This window comes from Jaculus jaculus, chromosome 3, assembly GCF_020740685.1.
Source record: "Jaculus jaculus isolate mJacJac1 chromosome 3, mJacJac1.mat.Y.cur, whole genome shotgun sequence".
Taxonomy (NCBI): domain Eukaryota; kingdom Metazoa; phylum Chordata; class Mammalia; order Rodentia; family Dipodidae; genus Jaculus; species Jaculus jaculus.
The window spans coordinates 80,123,122-80,145,979 of record NC_059104.1 but is presented as its reverse complement, the minus strand read 5'-3'; the positions used below and the strand labels follow the sequence as shown (position 1 = coordinate 80,145,979).

The following is a 22,858-nucleotide window of genomic DNA, read 5'->3' as shown; positions in this document are numbered from 1 at the left end:
ATGATCTGTGAGTGTGCAAGCAGGAGAGTCAGAGAAGCTGGGTATACCATTCAGTCTAAGTATAAAGGCCTTGATACAGAGGGCATGTGGGGAGGGAGGATGGTAAGCCTTAGAGTACAAAAGCCCAAGACTTGGAGTTCTGATAGCCTAAGCTGGAGAAGATGAATTTCCTCATTCCAGAAAAGAAAGGAAATTCACCCTTTTGCCACTTTTTAATTTTTTCCTGACCCTTGACAGGTTGGATGCTGCCTGGTACTGATGAAGACAGACCTTCCCTACTTTGTCTGCTGCTTCCAATGCCAAAGACCTTTGGAGACACCCTCCAGACACACCAAGAACTCATGGTATGCCAACCAAATGGTCACTCCTCAGCTCAATCAGTTTGTCACATAAAATAAACACTCACACAATTATTTTAGTGTGTTTGTTTGAAGCCAAACAAAAAAATTAGTTTTTTAAATTATTGTTGTTTAATGAACCAAATCTTCCTTTAAAATAGACAGAGAGCACTTTGAAAATTCAGTACAGCTTCCACAGCCTCAGCTTAAGAAGATCCTGATCTTAATTACTCCTTTACCTCATGTGATGAATTCATGCTGCAGTGTGCAGACACTGGCTGCTCAGAAGCTTCCATGAGCTAAGCACATGCTGCACACTACCCCAAACTGCTCTTGCTCCTAATTCTCCACTGAGCAGCAACACACCTTCCTCTCTAGCCCCTGCTTTCCCAAGCATTCTATTCTTGCTGTTTTGTACACTTGCAGAATCAAACAAATGTAAACATTTAAATAGTAATGTGTTTTTAAAGGCATGGTGGGGCTAAGATAGGTAAAACAACCATCTCACATCATCTGTAGAAGAAATCTAATGAGTTTGGGGGTTCACTGGGGAGCCAGTGAATATTGAATTTTATGAGAGGATTAAGTTTTTACTGAATTACGTTTTTATTCAAGTCATTTTAGCTCTACAAAGGTGGGATGTTTAACTCAGTGGATTTTGCTAGTAAAATATAAACCAAGATGCAAATATTTCATTGAATCAGCTCTTCTAACAAAGACTGTGTTTGGCCACAGAGCTGCCAGAGGGACAGAGCGAGTGTACTTACCACCCTCCAGTGACTCAGGGCAGGGCTCCGTGGAGGAAGTCTCAGGGAAGGCAGGCTCTGGCTCTAACGCTCACTAATACTTGAGGCACCTAAATTTATTTGGTGTTCAGAGTATAAGAGTATTGATGATTCTAAAAGACTGTGTGTCAAGAAAGCAACTTAAAACTCCCCCAAGAGAAGTTGTTAAGTACATATTTCTTAGCATTCATCTGGAATCAAGTTAACTTTCCATCAGTAGAGGACTGAAGAAGTTATGCTATATTCAATCATACATGCCCTTTAAGAAGCAGGAGATCTGCATGTTCTGCTAAGAAATATTGTTGACTGAAAAAAAATCAAAGAGCAATGTAATGTATATGACAAAACTCCTGTCATAGAAGCTAGACTGCATATGTGTATGCACAGCCTTGTTTTCAGCTTTTGTTTGCTAAAGGATAGTAATGAAACTATAAACAGTGCTAATGTTTACAATGTCTACATACTTAAGGTATTATATAAAAAACAATAGTTATCCATTCAGGGATGACTCATGCCACCTATTCAAGGTTTTCTTTCTTTTGTATACTTTAACATTTGTCTAGCAATATGTTACCAAAATGTGAGGATCTGACATGGATGAAGAGCACTGAGTGGGCAGTAAGTGGATCTGAGTAGGAGTAACCACCTCTCTGCATCTCAGGGTTCTTATCTTTTAAATGGAGTTATAGTCCCAGAAATCAAATTTTGGCGGTTCTATTTTGCTTTGTATATAGTGTTGTTTACAGTCTATCTGGGGAGACACAGACATCAGAAACACACCCATAAGCAACACAGAATAATGAATAAAGAGCATATAAAATGTTCAGCAAATCCTTTAGTGTGCATTCTTTGCTGACACCACAGGGAATGAAGAAGGAATAATCTCTATCCTTGAGAAATTTTATGATCTCATGTGGGAGGCAAAATAAATGTCATGAACCAGCTAGAGAATAATAACTGTGGCAACACATGAATGACCTGGATTACCATTATCCATATGGAGCACTCTTTAAAATATTGCTCACTCCAAACTCAAGAAAACCAGGCTCAGCAGTAAAAGTAGGTTCCCAGGCCTCAGCTACATTTTCACTAATCTGTACAATAAAGGGTAGACAGCCGATCCCTGGGTTCTACTGCAGTAGTAAAGTTCTCTGATTTTAGAAGATCTAAACTAAAGAATGTTTCCCTGTAACCAGAGTCCTCTTTGTTCAGTTGTGTTCATTTCCAAGTTGAGACTTTGACAATTTCATATCATCTCTATGCACAAAATTTCCCAGTGAAAACCCCAAAGAATGGGCCCTACACTCTGTCAATTTCATTGTCTGGGCTTGAGAGCCTCTTTTGGCTCCACCCTGTCTAGGCAATGCAGTAGGAGAGAGGACCTAGCTGGGGGCAACCAGGTGGCTGTCTGGCCTGACTTGTCACAAAGGCCCTAGTGAGCATGGGGACCAGCACATGACAGGGGCTCTGTACAGGTCAGACTTGACGCCCAAGTTGACCCCACTGGCAGCCAGAGTCTGATAAAGACGTCATTGAGTTGGGAATTTCTTCCTGACAACTTAAAGGATGGCTATAATTAGGGGCTGTGCTCTGAGAGTGTGGAAAAACATAGACTCCATTGTAGGGAGGCTAAATGCTATAAAGGTCAAGGCCAAAATGTGGCATGAAAGAAGTTCAACATTTGCCAGCGTGTGCATGCAGGAGCAAGGCTGCAGGGTGATGTGTTCACTCTCTGCGAACAAGCACACCTGCTTCCTGCTTGCTCCTGAGCCCAAGTTAAAATTCCTGGTGACTTTTTGTGTAGGGTTCTATCCCTGGTTGTCAAAGTAGAACACCATAAAGGTCAAGAAGGTAAGTTAAACTTTCAGCCTGAGAGATTGTATGTGCAGGATTCTAGAAAATGAACTGACCCTTGTTTGTCCTAGAACCATCTCTCTAATAATACTGATGGCAATCAGCGACATACATACAGATTTTCTTAGAGACAGTATCTCATATAACCCAGACTGGTCCTGAACTCTCTATGTAGCTGATGGCTGTGAGCACCTGCTCCTTCCACCTCCACTTCCTAAATGCTAGGATTGTAGGTCTGCTCTATCATGCTTGATTTATGTGGTGCTGGGGATTGAACCCAGAACTTCATGCATCCTATGCAAGCACTCTATCCCAACCCCACACATAGATTTCTGATGTTAAAATTAATCAGTATTTGTCACATCTGTTTATGAGTCATTGTCCAAATGATGATTAATGAAAGTGGTTTTTAAACCCAGGATGATTTAGGGGACTTTTAAAAGCCTTTTTCCTAGAAATAAGCAGTCACAATGTGCCAGACATAGTAAGATCCAACTCACAATGATCAAACAATACAGTGAGTCAAGGCAACAGCAGTCTCATCAAGGAACACAACAGCTCACAATTTGGATGGAAACCTAGGGAGTTAGTAAAACTTGCCATGCAAGAGTCATTTGGACTTGGAGGTGTTCTAACCTGGCTACAGAGCCTATGAGTACATTTCCTATCTAAGTTGGTAAACTTGGCATCTTAAAAGATATCTACCAGGCTGGAGAGATGGCTTAGCGGTTAAGCGCTTACCTGTGAAGCCTAAGGACCCCGGTTCAAGGCTCGGTTCCCAGGTCCCACGTTAGCCAGATGCACAAGGGGGCGCACGTGTCTGGAGTTCGTTTGCAGTGGCTGGAGGCCCTGGCGTGCCCATTCTCTCTCTCTCCCTCTATCTGTCTTTCTCTCTATGTCTGTCGCTCTCAAATAAATAAATAAATAATGAACCAAAAAAAATTAAAAAAAAAAGATATCTACCAATCAAAGGTTTAAATAACTCCTGAGTTCCTGGGAACTTTGGGGGTTTAAAGTCTAAAGTATGAATTGTATCTCTAATATTTCTACAGAATAGCTCATCTGCCTCTGCTGTATGGACTCTGGTGATGGAAACTTCATCTGTTTATGCTGCCCACTCCAATTTGGGCAACCATTAATTAAAAAAAAAAAATCATCCTCCTCATGTTGAGCTAAGATCTGTTTCTTACTCCCTCTTGTTAATTTGTCTTATTTTACCTTCTGGGGTCCATAGAAATGGCTAAGTTCATCTATACATGATCAGGAACAGCTAATCATTTTTGAGGTTTATTTTAAGATGAAAATGTGGCATCTCCTGTTTGAAAACAATCAAGATGATGATAGCAGAGCATGAAACCAAGTGGGAGCCATTCTAGAAGAAAGACTCCATGTGGCTGCTCAGACAAGCCTGTGGTTGCCCTCAGCACTGAGCTAACTTTTTGTTTGTTTCTAAATGACTAGACTTGATATAGCACAAAGAGAAAGCAACTTTAGCTCTTTTCTCCTTTGTGTTAAACTCTTTTGCTGTCTTCCTATGGACCCATGGAATATTCTAATCTTTCTTGGGTATTATCAAGTGGAGTGCAGACTTTCACCAAACAGAACTCTGTCCATCACTACTGTTGCACTCTCCTGCCAGCACCTGCTTGGGAGTGGGAGCCTACAGATGCCTCCATTCTCTCCTGGTCCTTCCCAGATGGGTTGCCACATCCTTCCCACTCTCTAGGCCTGGCCAAGGGCAGGAAGGAGAGGGGAAGTGGGCAGAAATGGTTTTTCTTACTTGAAAGTAGAGATGTGGTCTGGGGTAAGTGCTCTAAGAGTTGGGGATCCAAATAGTGCCTCCAACTTTCATGGGCACCTCAAGGGGGATTGCCTGCTGCTATTCCCTGGTGGGGGTGATACCTCCCTTGCCTATATGCTTCTCCCAGCCCATGACTGTCTCCACTGCCACTGCCTTTGGCTACAGTCACCACCCTGCACACTTCACTTTCAGGGCTTAATGGAGGGTTTCCAAACTGCTTCCTGGCTGTCTGTTCTTTAGGGTTTTCCTTTGAACCTAGGAACATGTGCATTTTTGTAAGCCTTTGCTACAACTCATTTCATGCCAGCTAGCTCTTCATTCTGTCAGCAAGGCACTCCAAGCCATGAGCTTTCTCTTTCAGGTTTCCTTCCAAATGTGAGGCAGATACCAGATCCAGAACTGTCCCCAACTCCAAGGAATGCAAGTCAATCTAGCTAGAGTTTCTTCATAACTCATCTTGGTTGGCCCAAGGAGTAGAAGATAAGAAATATGAGAATGTCATTTTCTTTGAGGAGAGGTCTGAACATTGTTGCTCCCTTCAAATAGATGTCTTGTATTTTCTTATTATCTGGAATTGGTGGAATTGGATGGTAGGCTATGGGGAGCCAAACAAATTCTTGTCCTTGCACTTTCTCTTAAACTTGGGTATCAACAGCCATTGAGCTTCATAATTTAGCAGAAATGGAGACAAGGGAAGTCTCATACTCACATTCTGTTACACAAATAACTTGAAGATGTACTTCAATGGACTCAATGTTGCGTCTTTCCAAATTCATATGAAGATAATTAAGTATAAATGGGGTCATAAAGGTGGGGCTCTGATCTGATAGTATTAGTGTCATTATAAAAATAAAAGGAAAAAACACTCTTCTCCCTCGTTCCCTTCCTCTCTCCCTCCTGCCATCCCACCATATTTGAACCAAGAGAAGAAAAGATCACCTACAAAACTGAAAGAGACCCATTAAAAGATCAAAGCTGCCCAGTACTTGATCTTGGTCTTGGAGCCATCCAGACTATGGTATTTTGTTATTGTAGCTGAACTGGTTAAGACTATGACCCTGAACCTTCTTGAGTGACATTTTTTAAACTTGGTATCATGCATTCTTTCCTCTGGCCTTTCCCAGAATCTCCCTCCTCCCATAGTACACTCACACCTTCCACAGAAGTCATCCTCTGTAATAAGTGAAAGTTGGATTGGGTTACCTCACCCTTGAAAACTTTGGTGGTTTATAAAATATGAAATATGAGCTAAATGTGATGAAGATGGGCTGGGTGTATAAACACACAGCCAGTCTCACTCTCTTGTCGACAAGACGGAGGTGGTGGTTCTTCTTCTCCACTGAAGCTGCATGGTAGCATTTGGGTAAGTTATATGGTGTGACTCTATCCAACTTCAAGAGTGGGTCTGAATGAACTGTCAAAGAATGGCTCTAATGGTGATCAGGGTTCTCAGCCCATGCACCAGAAGCTGTGGCTCTGAATGCTTTCTGAAAGCACTGAGGCTGATGACATCATTCATTGTTTCATGTTCCTGTCTTTCTGTGGAGAGAGTGTGTGTGTGTGTGTGTGTGTGTGTGTGTGTGTGTTCATGTGTGTGAGCTCTGGGTACACACATACCATAGTGTTCATGTGGAGGTGAGAATTGGTCCTTGCCTCTCCCTCTTTTGAGGCAGGGTCTCTCATTGTTTTCTCCAGGCTAGCTAGCTCCCTAGTATCTGGTAGATTTCTCTCTCTCTCTCTCTCTCTTCACATAGACATGGCTGGAATTACAACTGCCTGCCACAATGTCCAGCTTTTTATATGGGTGCTTGGGTTCCAAACTGAGGTACTCATGCAAGTACTGTATACACTGAGCCATCTCCCAGCTCCTCATTTCCCAATCTTGTCCCTAACATATATGTTTTAATGCAGGCCCAGAATTTATACTTAAAATACTTTGAATGGTGTTTCCTCCAGATTTATTCCTTTGCTTCAATATTCATTGATTCAAAAGCATTTGTTGATCCTAAGGTGTATCCTCACTTGCCTCTATTAATTGTTAAAGGGAAATAAAAAACTTATTGCACAAAAACCATGCAGAAACCAGCTAACTCATACCAGTGCTATGTGCATCCTGATACAATGTACTGAGAAGGATGAAAGCTATCCTACAGTATTCTTGCCAAAAATGTGTGACTTCAGTCTAGCCTGGAATAAACACCAGGCTCAAATAAATATTTTAAAATGAACAGTTTTCCTCAAAAGTGTCAAAGGGACAACAGGCAAAGAAAAGCAAAAAATCCAAGCTCCAAGTTGGAGGACATTAAGGAGCCATGGCAACTGAATGCCACATGGGAACCTGCACAATATAAAGGTAGTTAGTGGGACAGTTGACGAGACTGAAATAAGGTCCATAGATTACCAAAGAGATCATATCACTTATAACATCTTGATTTTGTCTATTTGACTAAGATGTTAAACTAGAAAAAGAACTTCTGCAACTTTTCTTTGAGTCTATCATAATTTTAAACTAGAAGTTTAAAATATGTATTTCTGTAAGTACTTCTTCTGGGCCATTCCCTGTTCCGGAGGGTAATGGTGAACAGGACATATCCTGCCTTCACAGGCTTGCTTTTGACTAGAAGGACAAGTAACCACACACTACTTGTAACCACAGGACTGATGTCTGCACACAATACAACTAAGAGTACATAAGGGTAGCAGCTGGCTTGGCCCCAAGGGCTGGAGAAAGTTGTGGGTAACATGATCATAATCCCAAAGGTTAGGGAGTAGTTATCCAAACAAAGGGAAGACATCTAGAGGAGGGATGTGGGGAGTCATTCAGATCACACGGAAGGATAAAATGCATAGGTAGAGACATTTGAGCCTATTAGATACCAGAAATTGGGAAAGGAGCATGCTCCAGGCAGTTGGTGAGGAGGGAGCAGCTGGCACAATCCAACCTCAGCTTGTCCTCTTTAGCCCTATGAGGGGGGGAGGGGGCTGGGGACAGGGAGCCACTCTGAAGTGTGCCTATCAGAGACTTGAAGTGACATTTAGGTTTCATTACAAACATGCTTGTCAGTGTCCAGTCTCTGGCTCGAATCAGGGAGCTAGAATGTCTTCAGTATGATGATGCTGGGTTTACCTCTATGAGAAGTATATGAGTGGAAAACCAATGAATGATTCTGCATCTTTGTGAAGCCCACTTCTGACCTCAGTAGAAAGGAATTAACATGTATACCTGCCACTGCTATCCCCATCCTGGATATTTCCCTTTGACGTTCATTGGTCTGCTTATAAAAACTGCATGTGACAGGAGTGGCTGTCCTTGTAGTATTCACGGCTTTCTCCAGGCCAGTGGCTGGACCTTGCAACATAGGAGAAACTGACACATGGAGGTTAGAGTCCTGGTATGTGTGGCTCCCCAGCTCATCATGACTGTCTGCAATTACACCGGCTAGCTTTGTGTCACTGGCAAACTGCCTCCTCTATATTTCTCACTTGAAACCAGCCAAGGACACAAAGTGTAGTAGATTCCTTCACTTCCTCTGGAACCTACTATCCCCTGGCCCAGGCTTGGAGAACACCCTCCATGTCCAGTAAGTAGATCCTGTAGACTAGTTGGAGTTCTGCCCCAAGGCCTTTTCTTTACCAAACTCAGTCCCCAGAACTCCTGTATTCTAAGTCTCTAAGAAAGGTAAAGTTTTAAATTTCTTCTACCTCTTTCTTATAGTGCTCCATGGCTCTACTAAATGATTTTGAAGTTCTTTCTCATTCAGATGAAGGTAGTTATTTTCTTTCATATTCACTACATATCATGTTCAGTTTTGATCCAGGCTCAAGGTACTTGATAAGATAATCTTAGATTATAAGGCAAAAAGACCAAACAGGTAGGAATATTCACAAGCTTTCAGTTTTCAAGCTACACAATTTCAGAGCTAAGTCTACAAACACTTTCTTGTCTCACTTCCCTTGTCTGTTCAAGGCCATTGTAATATCTTCTTGATTCTAGATGTTTGTTCTAAAGCTACTTCTATTTGAGTTCATATGCCTTACCCACCATCCACACAGAAACCACTTTCTCTCTAACCATTTCATTTTCTTCCTTGGCTACACTATTTTCCAGACCTTTCCATTGCTGACACTTCTGTAGGTCTGTAGATGTCTGTCATTAAGATACCTGGTATGGGGCTGGAGAGATGGCTTAGCGGTTAAGCGCTTGCCTGTGAAGCCTAAGGACCCTGGTTCGAGGCTCGGTTCCCCAGGTCCCACGTTAGCCAGATGCACAAGGGGGCGCACGCGTCTGGAGTTCGTTTGCAGAGGCTGGAAGCCCTGGCGCGCCCATTCTCTCTCTCTCCCTCTATCTGTCTTTCTTTCTGTGTCTGTCGCTCTCAAATATATAAATAAAAAAAATTTAAAAAAAAAAGATACCTGGTATGGTGGTGGGGGAGGTTACAGAGGAGGTCCGGGCCGAGTGGCCGGGCATGGAGTGAAGACTTTTAAGTACAAGGTCATGGCAAAACATCTGAAGTTCATTTCCAGGACTGTGATGGTGCAGGAAGGGAACGTGGAAGGTGCATACCAGACTCTGAACAGAATCCTCACCACAGATGGGCTGGTGTAGGACATTAAGCGACAGTGATACTACGAGAAGCCTTGCGGCCGCCGCCAGCACAAAAGCTATGACACGTGCCAGAGGGTCTACAACATGGAAATGGCTCGAAAGATCAACTTTTTGATGTGAAAGAACAGGGCAGACTCTTGGCAGGGCTGCTGAGGCCTGTGGATAAGAGGTCCACATCCAGCTGTCTTCACCTCTTTTCTTTATTCAGTCCTCTTTTATGTTTCTCTCCAATAAACTCAAGAAGACCTGCATAGATGGAAGCACTCTCATACAGTGGACCCTTTCTTTTATTAAGTGAAAGGAAAAACGAATCCAAAAGCTGCTTAGAAGTAGTAACAGTGGTTGCCAAGGTGGAGGGTGGGAGCAATCAGGAGTTACTGTTAAACGATGGATTTTTCCTTTATGAAGATTTGAAAAACTTCTAGAAAACCTTGGTGGGAATGGTGGCACAAAGAAAGAATTAAAAACCTTTCTCTAAGCTGGGCATGGTGGTGCACGCCTTTAATCCCAGCACTGGGAAGGCAGAAGTAGGAGGATTACCATGGGTTCGAGGCTACCCTGAGACTACATAGTGAATTCCAAATCATCCTGGACTAGAATAAAACCCTACCATGAAAAAACAAAAAGAAAGAAAACCATTTTCTAAGTCTGAATCTTATATTTTGGGGGATATTCAAGGAAGAGTCTCACTCTAGCCCAGACTGACCTGGAATTCACTCTGTAGTCCCAGGCAGGCCTTGAACTAACAGCAATCCTCCTAGCTCTGTCTCCCAAGTGCTGGGATTAAAGTATTGCTCCACCATGTCTAGCTGATTTTTGGAAGTAGGGTCTTTCTGTACTTCACGTTGTCTTAGAACTCAGTGTTCACCCAATCTGGCCTAGAACCCACAGCAATCCTACTTCAGCCTCCTGAATGCTGGGATTAAAGATGCGTACCTGGTAACACCTGGCCCTATTTATTTATGTATTTATTCGTAAGCAGAGAGAATGGGCACTCCAGGGCCTCCAGCCACTGCAGATGAAAGTATAGATGCATGCACCACTTTGTGCATGTGGCCCAATTTTTATTAGAGATTATTTTTGCCAAAAAAAGATGCTTTGTATGGCTCCCACCCCTCTGCTTCCACTGACTCCCAGATGAGAACACTCCTCTCACAGAGCTATTTAAGCACAGTCTTTTTATATTTATTTATTTATTTTGGCTTTTCAAGGTAGGTCTCACAAGCTCAGCCTGACCTGGAATTCACTATGTAGTCTCAGGGTGGTCTCAAACTCATGGTGATCCTCCTATCTCTGCCACCCAAGTACTGGGATTAAAGGTGAGTAGGAAGCCACTTTCCTCCTGAAACTCTGCAGAAGCCAGTGCAGTTTACTGGCTCCTGGAAGCATAGTGGCAGGTTTATACCAACTCGAACATCACGAGCAGATGAAACTGTGTCCTCAGAAGTCCAATGACAACAAAGCTTGTACTTGAATTCTTTTGTGATTAATCCACCTATTTTACTTTTGCCTGTGTATGTATGCATATAATGTGTGCTTGTGTACATGTGTGTTTATACACATGTGGGTGCATGTGTACATGTATGTTTGTGTACATGCGTATGGAGATCAGAGTTTGGTGTCTTCCCCTTTTTCTACTATATTTGGTTTTGAATTGGTTTTCTCACTGAACCTAGAGTTCACTGATGGGGCTACACAAGCTAGCCAATGAACATCAGAAATCATCCTATATCTGCCTCTCCAGTGCTGGGATTGCAGTCCATGTATGGTAACACATCCAACATTTAACGTATGCACTTGGGATTTAAACTCAGGTCCCTATGCTTTCACAACAAGCACTTTACTCATTAGCCATCTCCCCAGCCCTTGTTGGTCCACTTCTAAAGAGCATGTCCTGGAAAGCATTTTGATTCAAACAATTGAGGCATTTATACATAGAGACCCAGCCATTCCTCTTTTGTAAGATATTTGGGGATGACTAAGCAATACTTTTATGCTAGGTGACTGTAAGTTCTTGGACCAGTCACTTAGATTAATAACAAAATAAGACTTTATACAAGAGTCCTTGACTGGAGAAGGGATGTATCTTAACCCCTAAAATAAATGGTTTATGTTGAAAAAATTAGGTATCATATTAGCACTAGGTGAAGCATTTTGTGTGGGTAGTCCTTGCTGTGCAATTATTATTTTGTGTGGGCAGTTCTTGCCATGGTACAGGTTGGACTATCTCAAGTGATTTTTGGTATTCAGAAGTGAGTGGAATATGGTTCACTTCAGCTTCCTTGGTCCATTCATTCAAATGATCAGCAAAGATTTGTTGACTTGAGTACTATATATTCAAACATAGAAGATGAGTATTCCCTTCAAGAAGTTCATACTCTATTAGGAAACAATACAATTTGTCAATTAAAAGCAATTTTAGGGCTGGAGGTATGGCTTAGCAGTTAAAGCACTTCCCTGCAAGGCCAAAAGACTGAGGCTCAATTCCCCAGGACCCACATAAGCCAGATGCACAAGGTGGCACATGCTTCTGGAGTTCGTTTGCAGTGGCTGAAGGTCCTGGCACATACATTCTCTTCCTCTATTGTCAGGCATTGCTAAACACAGGCTGGGACTGTGAGAAAGCTGGCCTGGGCTCTTGGACATGGCTGTGGACCTTGGGCTGTGGGGGTTGCAGCCGGCCTTATAGTAGGGAACCCACTCTGGCACTGGAGCTGTCCCCCACCTTCTCACAAGGTCATAGTGTGCCTCATCTTCACCCAAAGGAAACGGACCAGCGGACCCTCCCCCATCCCAAAGAATCTGAGCATTCCATAGGGTTCTGCCCCCCCCACTCCGCAGCTCCTACCTTGTGGCCAGCTGCCCAAGAGACCCTTATATGGTATTAAACAGTCTCCCTGCTGCTGTAGCCATCCAATACGTGAAGTCACGTAGCTTTTCTGTTATCTCCCTTACAATTTCTGCCTTCCAACACTAGCCAATTAGTTAGCGATCCATAAACCTATGTATCTAATCACCTTGTAGTCTATATGTGCCTTCTCAACCTTTCCCAAGTGTTTATAAACCCATTCCCCTTTTGAATAAATGAGACAAAGTGCTACCTATCAGACTGTCTCCCAGGTGGTTCCTTGCTCTTCACACTCACACTGGTCCCCCCAACTCCTCCTGCATTTGGGAGTCAGTGGCCAACGACCCCTGGGGATAGTGAGGACCATCACTCTATCTGCCTCTTTCTCTCTCTCTCTCTCAAATCAATAATATAAATGAAAATTTTAAAAGGCAATGGCATAGTCAGCAATAGGATCTTACCACTGGCCTTTGGTGGGTCATCAAGTACTCTGACAGAAGTCTGTCATTGTTTTGGGAAACTTTGTAGGTTTCTCTGATTAAAAGCTCATTGTGGATGGTAGCCCCAAGCTGGTAGTGGGGGTTACAGGTCAGTGCCCACTAAGAAACTGAGGAAAAACATAACTAATATACAAGAGTTAGATAGGGGAGAGAGAGAGAGGGGGGGGGGGGAGGGAGAGAGGGAGGGAGGGAGGGAGAGGGAAGATGTAGATTTAGGTTAGTCTTGATCCTACCCTCTCCAGTGTCTTATGGTTCAGGTGTTTCCTGTAAGGGTCTAGTGAAGGTTCAGCCATTTGGTCTGTCTTTTAGGAAGTAGAATTTTATGGTACCATTGCTGTTTGGGTCCAGATTACTGTTTTCCACCCCTTCGATGCCCTCCCCGCCCTCTCCATTCAAGCCAGGAGAGAGTCAGTCCCCAGACAGTCAGCGTGTCTAGTGCCAGAAGGTGCTACATGGGCGACTGGGGGAAATGACCAATATCTGTCCAAGCAACTCATTGTCTAACCTAATTAGCAACAAATAACCTAATGTGATGCCCACACAAGTGCAAGAGTGGCACACAGCCATGGTGGGGAACCAACTGCTCTTGATTTGGCTAACTGATCCACTCAATGTTACGAGACCCATAGCTGGAGCTGGGAAACAAGTCAGAACCATACCCAGACATAAGCCCACTCTCCAATATCAAGTTACCATCAATCATGGGGTACAAGAGGGCCTACACCTATCAAACTCTCTATCAAAAAAGTAAGTGTTATCTCAATTTTCCCAGGTGCTAACTTACTCTCCGTTGGAGAATCTGCTTCTCTTTTTCAGATAGATGCAGATCCTAAGGAGAGAGCTGCCCCAACATACCTCAAAAGGGGCCCGACTGAAACTAAGGACAATTGGCAAAACAAGCAAGGGTGATGTTTTCCTGTGAACCCGATACCAGCACAAAGGGGAAGGAGACCAACACAGAGAAAAATCAACTCCTACCAAATCAGAGAGCCAGAGCCTCAGAGGCCCCCAACACCTCAGCACTGAAGCAGACCAAAAATGAACCCAACATGGCTCAGGGAAATTTTGCGAAGAGGGGGCGGAAAGAATGTCAGAGTCACATGTTGGGTCATGATATGCAAAGACAGTTATCGTACCAATAACTGTGGGCCAACTCCACAATGCACAACCCATTTACATCAACAAGGAGGGTCCATTGGGAGGGGTTATATCACGGATGAGCCTAACCAATGGTACCAAACTGCCTGTATTTGCTGAAAAGAAAACTAATAAATTAAATTTTAAAAAATGCAATGGCAGTGCAATCATTTAGAGCTGTTGGTACTTATGTAAAAGATGGTGTGGTGGTTTGAATATGTATGTATGTCCCCATAGCCTTAAGGATTTTTGATTAAGATTGAGTTTGCAACTTAAGTCTACAGGGAGCAGGGCTCTGCTGGGAAAGTGATACTAGGGTTGATCTTCAGTCCAGCCCTAAGATGTAAAGAGCCACTTTTGAGCTCTGGCTGTTTGTATTTGCTGGCTATTGGTGGGGTTTTTCTGATGTGGATGCCTCTATGGGAATGCGCCAGCTTCTTCTGCCATGATGGAAGTTTCCCTGGAATGTCTGAGCTTAAAATAAGCCCTTTCCTCCTGTAAGTGGCTTCTGGTCTGGTGTTTGCCCCAGTAATGAACAGAAACTGCAGCAGATGGCCTGGGAACATGGATCCCAAGAGATCTGCTTGCAGACTCATGGGGCTTTGATGGAGGCAATTGTTTGAAGCAGTAGTTTGATAGCTTTGCCAAGGGACTAGATAACAGGGAAAGCATGGTTGGGTATAGGTAGGGTGACTAGCCATCTTGGTTTGGCTAGAACTGAGTGATTTCAGGAAATCTAAGACTTTCACTGTTCCAAGCAAACTCAGATTGACTGTCATCCTAGAAAGGGAGATATACACAGTGAGCATGAGAATGAATGAGCCCCTACCATCTTTATAGTACTGACCTCTTCCATACAGTGTCTGTTTTTAAAGATTATTTCCTGCTTTATCAATGGTTTTCCTATTATGATGAGTAATCACTGTGAGAATTTCAACATCTGTTTCCTGTGACAAATTATGCCTGTTTATTCTTCTAAACAAATACAATGCTTGAGTCTTCAAGCAGAAGTGATGGATTGGTATGTTATTGCCTTTTCCTCTGATCTCTTCCTTTTCTCCTTTAGTCTCTGTCATATGGATAGAGAAAAGGAGAGAGAAAGGAAGAGAGAGAGGTATATTATATATGCATGTATCTTCTTTTTCTTCAGCATCAGATACCTGTGAATTCTCTCTTTCTTTCTTTCTTTCTTTCTTTCTTTCTTTCTTTCTTTCTTTCTTTCTTTCTTTCTTTCTTTCTTTCTTTCTTTCTTTTTTTTCCTGAGAATTATTTTTCCCAAAGAAGCAGCAGACAGCCAATCTGACACAAAGAACTTGTTCTGGAAACAAAGATGCAGGGACCCGCCAGCCGGATGGTAAACATGTTCATTTAGCTTCTCAGGGGAAACATCTGACACAATAATAATGACATTATTTTGCTCTCTCCAGAAACATCCAAGAGCTTCGACCACATTAGCTAATCTAGTGTAGAGAGGAGGTACAGTTACATCCTGCCCCAAATTAAGTTTCAAAAGTCATTAGGCCCTAGGAATTCTGTTGGCATAGTGGCTCCTTCTCAGTGCTTGCTCCTCACCACTAGTTTTGAAGGAATCTCAGTGTTAGTGGGAAAACATAACTTTCTTTTTAAATATAAATTTAAAAAAATATGCCAGGCATGGTGGTGCACACCTTTAATCCCAGCACTTCAGAGACCGAGGTAGAGTTCGAGGCCATCCTGAGAATACATAGTGAATTACAGGTCTGCCTGAGCTCGAGTGAGACCCTATCTCAGAAAACCTATATATATATTTTAGAGAGATGGGGTCTCTTGGTTCCCATACCCTATTTTCAAAATTAAAAAAGGCACATTTACACATTGTATTTTCTTCATCTCTACACCTACCCAATAAGCATGTGAACAGGTAGATGAGAATTGGAACTATTGAGAAGGGTAAAAAGGCCAAATGATGTCAGCAGTGGGTAGTGGAGCTGCTCCTCTGTCTGGAAGCCACTGACCAATAACCTGCACAGTACACAGCTATTTCTGTGTGGATGACCATCTTCTGTGTGAAAAGTTGAGGAGCATGGCCAATTGAAAGCCTGTTGGTTATCAAGAGAAGAGGTTGTGGGTGCTGGGTTCTTCAAGATAGCCTTGCTGCAGTGTTCCACACCAATAAGACACATATCCAGTTAGATATATATTGTCATGTGCTTGCTGCTGGTGATCATGTTATGAGAAGAGCCGACCCAAGATTGAGGATTCTACTCTCCAACAAGCAAAGACTAACTCATCACTGGCTCACCACACTAGTTTGTCAAGAGCACTCCAAATGCTACATTGCCCTTCCCCAAGGCTTCCAGTATCCTAATGCTTCTGTTTCCTATTTTTCTTTTCTTATTTTCACTCAATTAGATTTAGGCATGTGTACAGACAGGTACAAGTTATAAATTCTATAATCAGACATGCCTTGGATCTACTTCTGTCTCTTATCTTGTACAGATATGTGACCCTGAGCAGGTGTTTCACATTGGGAGCCTGTTGTTTTATGGAGAAAAGGACACAGCATAGACTGCCTCTAAAGGGCACTGTGCAGTTCAGCTGGGGACATGGGTGACACTGGGAACATGCTCATCTTTGTCACTTGAGGATTCATGCTTGTGGAGCAGCCACTATCTCCAAGGTTGCTAGCTGACTGAGCCAAAATGGAAGAGAACACTGAAGGGTGCCTCATTAGCACCCTAGATGGGTACAGGTCTACTTACATTTGATTGGCTAGACCTAGTCATGTGGTACTACCCAACCACAAGGGTCTGGACTGTCCAATTCTCACTGGTGCCAAGAAAGCAGAGTGCTGGGAATATTTGGTGATTCACCCAGCGTGTAAAGTACTTAACACCATGATTGGCATGCTCAATTCACTTTACTGCAGCTCTGTTATCCACAAAGCAGTGAATACCTGTTATTTTAATGTTTAAAAGTGTTTCTGGGGGCTGGAGAGATGGCTCAGCAGTTAAGGCACTTGCCTGCAAAGCTAAAATGACCCAGGTTTGACTCCCCAGGACCCACATAAACCAGATGCACAAGGGGGCACATGCATTTGGAGTTTGCAGTGGCTGGAGGCCCTGGCATGCCCATTCTCTCTTTCTCTCTCTCTCTCTCCCTCTCTCTCTCTCTACCTGCTTATTTCTGTTTCTCTCTCTAAACTAAAGTATTTTTAAAAAGTGTTTCTGGCTAGTAAGTAATTGATGTACTATGTTCCCTCTTTCAGAAGTGCCTAATGCTTAATAGAAGATTCTGGGATATATGCTATTAAATCAAAGAAGGCATCTTGGCCAGAGGCTGGAAAGACTGAGGGGGGTTTCATGAAGGAGGTGCCACCTGAAGTGGATTTGAAAGGTGACATGCAAGGATGTCAGTAACAAGCAGCCAGGGAAGATACAAACACATAGCACATGGGGTTGTCCAGAGTTTGGCATGTAAATGTGTTACCATTGGCTCAATTGTTTATTTCTTCATTTAGTTATTTAGCATGCAGTTACTGAATGCTTGTATATGCTAGGCATTAGGGTATTACCATTTAAGAAGATGAAGATGTTGGCCTCTGTGGGGCTTGCATTTTAGTCAGAGAAGACACTCAACACCTAGGAGTGACTGTGACTTGGCACACACAATTCAAATGGTACCCTCCTCACTCTTTCCACATAGAAAGGAGCCCATAATTTCCTTTTTTTTTTAAAAAAAAATGATTGATTTGAGACAGAGAGACACAAAAAGAGGCAGACAGAGAATAAGAGAGACGATGGGCATGCCAGGGCTTCTTGTTACTGCAGTTGAACTTCCAAAGCATGTGCTACTTTGTGCATCTGGCTTTACATGGATACTGGGGAATCGAACCCAGGCCATCAGGCTTTGCAAGCAAATCTTTCTCTTTCTTACAAAGATGTGTACCACATCAGTGAAGGCCACTTGGTGTTTACACTGGAGTGGCAGGAGGTTGGAAAATGGAAAGGGAGACATTAGATGGCCGTCTTCTGTGAATTGTGACACTGCATATGTGCTGTGCCTACCCTTTATTACAACCTGTGGGCCATGTAACAGAGTCAGTTACTAGTGATACTAGGCTTCCCTTCTCCAGCAGTGTGAGAACTTCTGGATGAACTAGGGAGTGGTGCCCTGTGTGTGGAGGGCATCATGTGATCAGGCTTGACAGCCTAGTAGGGGGCAATGCCACTTCTAATTGGGTGACATCAGGAAGCCACTTACGGTCTCTGGACCTCTATGTTTCTCCACCATAAGACGTGAGCCTGTACCTTAGTTTTGATAATTGATTAATCAATAACAATGTGTGCTTTTATGTGACTGATTTCTGGATGATGACCACTTACCTTACATAAGGAGTATGTGTATGTGTGTTATCTGACTGAGTAAACAGAGGACAGTGCTTCAGTGTTAGAAAATAACAAATCCTTCTCATACTTTTTTTTTTTTTTTGTCAGAGGGGAGGAAGGTGAGGAGAGAGAGAGAGAGAAGAGAAGAGAAGAGAGAGAAAAGGACAGAGAAAAAGGGACAGAGAGGAAGAAAGAGGACAATGTCTAATGATGAAATAGTGCCTAATGATGATGCTAAGTTGCTAAGTCAAGGTCAAACCATCCAAGGGTGGACATGGTTCCATGTCTGTTCAAGTTTCCTTCACCCTCAAGAATTATCTGCACAAAACAGTGATGTGTGTATTGATATGTCATAAACAATATACATGCTCAGGACACTATGGTTGTTTGGACTCCTAGAAAGCACGTTTTCCAGGGCGTCTGTCAGGGGATCTGCATGCTGCCTGCTGTTCCCACCCCTCCTGTCCTTGTGTTCACTAAGGCTGGAACCTGCTCTCCTACCATGCCATCACAGGTCCCAGGAGGGTGAGGCCATTCTACTGGGCGCCTGGTGTCTCTTTATCACTGCATCTCTGTCCTCACATTGGGATTTTTGATTCCAGGTTTCCAGCTAATCCACACAGGGTGAAATCACCGGGCAGGAGTTTGGTCTTTTCCTAAATCGCAAGGCCACCTGGCACTAGAGTGTTGTTAATTTTAGTTGAACGTACGGAACGTGGAGGATCCTAGTTGAAAAGTGTGGAATGACTTCTGATTTCAGTTTGGGCAAAGTAACCGCAAAGCCGAATCCAAGGCCACGAACTGGGTTTCCTCACCCACAGCTTCCCCCTGGACTCACAGTGGCTCTCCTCTTTCCCACACCCTGCAGTTGGAGCTTCGTCTTCCTTTTCCATGTGGGCAGCAATGTCTGTCTGGCACAAATGTAGCATCTCCTGCCGGCTTGCCCTCTCATGGATCCGGACAGGTAGGATACTATGAATTCACAGGTAGAATGTTAAGTGGTCACAACCTCATCCTACTCCATAGCTGAAACAACAGCGCCATCTCCTGGTCCCAGTGCCACAGCGCGTGCTTTGGCTTGGGCGCTGCTCGGCGCCCTCTTGTGGACTTTTGGAAGACGAGACACAGAAGTGACTCAGTTATTCTAGGCAGATGACCCACTATGTTCCACGATGGCTCTTGGGTACTTCTACTTGTGATATTTGATTCTGTGGGCCAGTGCAGGGAAATTAAGCTTAGAAATCAAGGTTTTGAAACAACTTCAATGTAGAGGGTCAGAGACATAGATGCAATGAGTTGAGAGGCATAAGTGAATACAAAGAAAGCAGTGAAAATGTGGTTGGTAGAGAGAATGATTATAGAGGGTGGTAGGAAAGGAAAGTTAGTGCCATTGAAGGCCAGTGAAGAACGGAAGGTTGGAATGCAAAGAGGCAATTCCTCAGGAGGAGTTCCGTAGCAATCCCAGTTCCCCCTGTTTGAACCAGTGAGCCCGCTGTTGTTGGCAATCATTAGCTGTCCCTGGCTGGGGCTCAGCCTCGGCTCCTGTGTCAGCCATACAAGAATCTCAGTGTCTTGGGAACGTGAGCTCGGCTTGAAATACACTTCCCTGAAAGGCTTATTTTGTTTTGGGACAAGTCTCATACCAATCTGTCCTGCCAAGAAATGACTGCTGTTAAACTGTTGGTTTTCATTGCTGTCAAACATGATCTTACTAGGAGAGCACAAGGCAGTTGCCCTTGAGGGCCAACTGGAAGAGCTTTTGCCTTGGTAGGACATTCCTGGACCTTTTGGAGAACTCAAAACAACAAGAACACCTTTGAATGGCTCTTGAAAGCAGGCTGGACTGGACTGGACTGGGCTGAGGTGGGCTGGGCCATTCTCAGAGAATGCAGAGAGAGAGGTACCTTCAAATTGCAGTGCCCCATTCTCATGTCTCAAGTGCCTGGAAAGGCCAAATGGAGACCCGTATCCCTAAGTACTGCTTAGCCTCATGTGTATGCTTTGATGTTCCCTTTTATTGCAAATACAGACAGTCCTTCAACGTCCCACCCAACATACAGAGGTGGGGAAGATTGACAGTGACCCAACAGTATTTGTGTAGCACTAAGTTATTGCAGGGACACTAGACCAAATCAGCACAGACACCATATTTCCATATGCCTCTAAAGACACCTGGAAAGAGGAAGAGGGAAGAGGTGGAATTTTATGTTCTTTTGTTTGTTTTTCATTTTGATTATAGTGAAAAATAAAATTCTACTGCAGACCTGCTGACAGTGCAGGAGCAGAACTTACTCTATGGAGGTATTACTATTAGATATTGAAATAGCAATTTTCCAAGTATTTGTTTCCATTGTTTTACCCTCTCTTGGGAATCAAAGTTGACCCACGTTTAGGACTTTTATTATTGGAATGCCGCTTTAGTTCTTTAAAAGGGAGGCTTTTGAAGTTGGGCTGAGAGAAAGGCTGCAGGGTTAGAGAGATGTTGGTCAAAGGACAAAGACTTTCAGGTTTAAGATGAGTAAGTTCAAGAGAGCTAGTATACAACATGGTAGCTGTGGGAAACAATCACTTACTATATATTTTAAAACTCACACAGGGCACATTTTGTGTTCTCACCAAAAAAGGTAGCATTTGAGATAATACATGGGTATAATACACATACACACACACACAAACACACACACACATACACACACACAATAGCATAATTTAGCCCATTACTAATTCATTCACATATTGCAATGTAATTTTTACCCTATATGTTTTTATCATGTATTTTTACTTTTCAATTAAAATTTACAAAATATGATACCATGTATAAGATAAACATGAAATCAATTGATAATAAGTGCTATGATAAAAAATTAAGCAGGATAGAGAGTTATGGGCTAAAGAACGCTCATTTTTAAATTTTTTTTTTTGAAGTAGGGTCTAACTTTAGCCCAGATTGACTATGTAGTCTCAGGCTGGTCTTGAACTCACAGCAATCCTCCTATACCTGCCTCCAGACTGCTGGGCTTATAGGCACACACCATCATGCCCAGCCAAGCATGCTCATTTTTCTAGGTGTGGTGGCTCCTACCTATAATCCCAACACTCAGGAAGATGAGGTAGGAGGATCACTGTGAGTTTTAGGACAGCCTGGACTATAGAGTGAATTTCACATTAGCCTTGGCTAGAGTGAAATCCTGCCTCAAACAGACAAAAAGAATGCTACATTTTTAGACAGAATGGTTAGGACAGTGGCCTCTGAGAAGGTGGCACTGAGGCAGAACGAATGGGATGGGAAATGAGCCATGTGGACACCCAGGGAAGATCAGATATGGTGGAGGAAAGTGTTAGTGCAAAGGACTGGTTCAGGGATGTATTTGGATGCTTGTAAAAGGTAAGGAGGGAGTAAACAAGTAAGGCCATATTCTGGAGTTTAATTCTAAGAAGCCAATAGAGTTAGTATGTACATAAGCATTCCTAAGTCAGTGTTGTGAGCAAGCTAATGGCCAGGCTCAGGGAACCCCCAAGTCCCTGCCCTATACTGGAGGATGCTCTAGAGGACATGCTCTATGAGATAGAAAGTGATGGTAGGAGGAGGGGTGGGCTAAGTATCAAATGCATGTGCAGGGTCCAGAGGTGTACAGATCAGAGGGAACATTTGTCTAGCACACTGAGCTCGGGGGTTGAATCCTCAGCACTATGTGTGTGCAGTCACTGTGTGTGTGTGTGTGTGTGTGTGTGTGTGTGTATTTGAAGTAGGGTTTTGCAGTAGCCCAGGCTGACCTGGATTTCTCTCTAGTCTCAGGGTGGCCTTGAACCACAGTGATCCTCCTACCTTGGACTCCCAAGGGCTGGAATTAAAGGCATGCACCACCATATGTAGCTTCACTTTTAAAAAAAATAGTATTTATTTGCATGCTTTTGTGCATGTGTGTACCTCTTGCTGCTGCAGACAGACACCAGACATGTGTATCTCACTTAAGTGGGCAGTTTAGGAATTGAACTCACACTTACAGTTGCTTTGTAAGCAAGCAACTTTAACCACTGAGAAATCTGCCAATCTCCTGGAGTCACTAATTTTAAAGGCGCTTTGGAGGTGATAAAAGAGACCGAGACACCCAAAGACAGGCAGAGAGTTTAAGGAAGGCATTGAGAAGAGACCAGCAAACTGAGAATAGATGCGATTTCCAGTTAATAAAGGGTGAGCAAATGGAGAAATGGATATGACTTAATGGGCAGATGGCTCAGAGTCAAACTGTCTCATAGCAGAGCAGTGGGGACTAGTGGTGGGCATGGGCTGATCCAGGAGGAAGCAGCCAGCTCACTCCTCCCAAGGCTGAATAGGAGGTTTCCTTCTTAATCTAAAGAATCTTTCATAAACACAGTGATCAGGACTCTGAAGCTGTATTGTAGTGGAGGTTAAGGCATTCCCCAGTGGTTTCATCCTCTCCAAGTACTGAAAGGGATGGTTACCTCATAGGCAGAAGACCAACCTGCCTTGGGGTAAAGCAATCCTGTCCCCAGCCTGGCTGGAAGGACAGAAGCTTAGCACTGACTGATGCCTGAGTGCGTGTCTTCCATCATGTAAATAACCATTTCTTCATTCTTCCTAAGCCCTAAGGTGATCCAGG

The 22,858-nt window shown here is 43.3% G+C and overlaps 1 pseudogene; it reads left to right on the top strand.

Annotated features, from left to right (window-relative positions):
- The first annotated feature begins 9,245 nt into the window (after positions 1-9,245).
- Positions 9,246-9,537, top strand: LOC101609111 (annotated as a pseudogene).
- Positions 9,538-22,858: the final 13,321 nt, after the last annotated feature.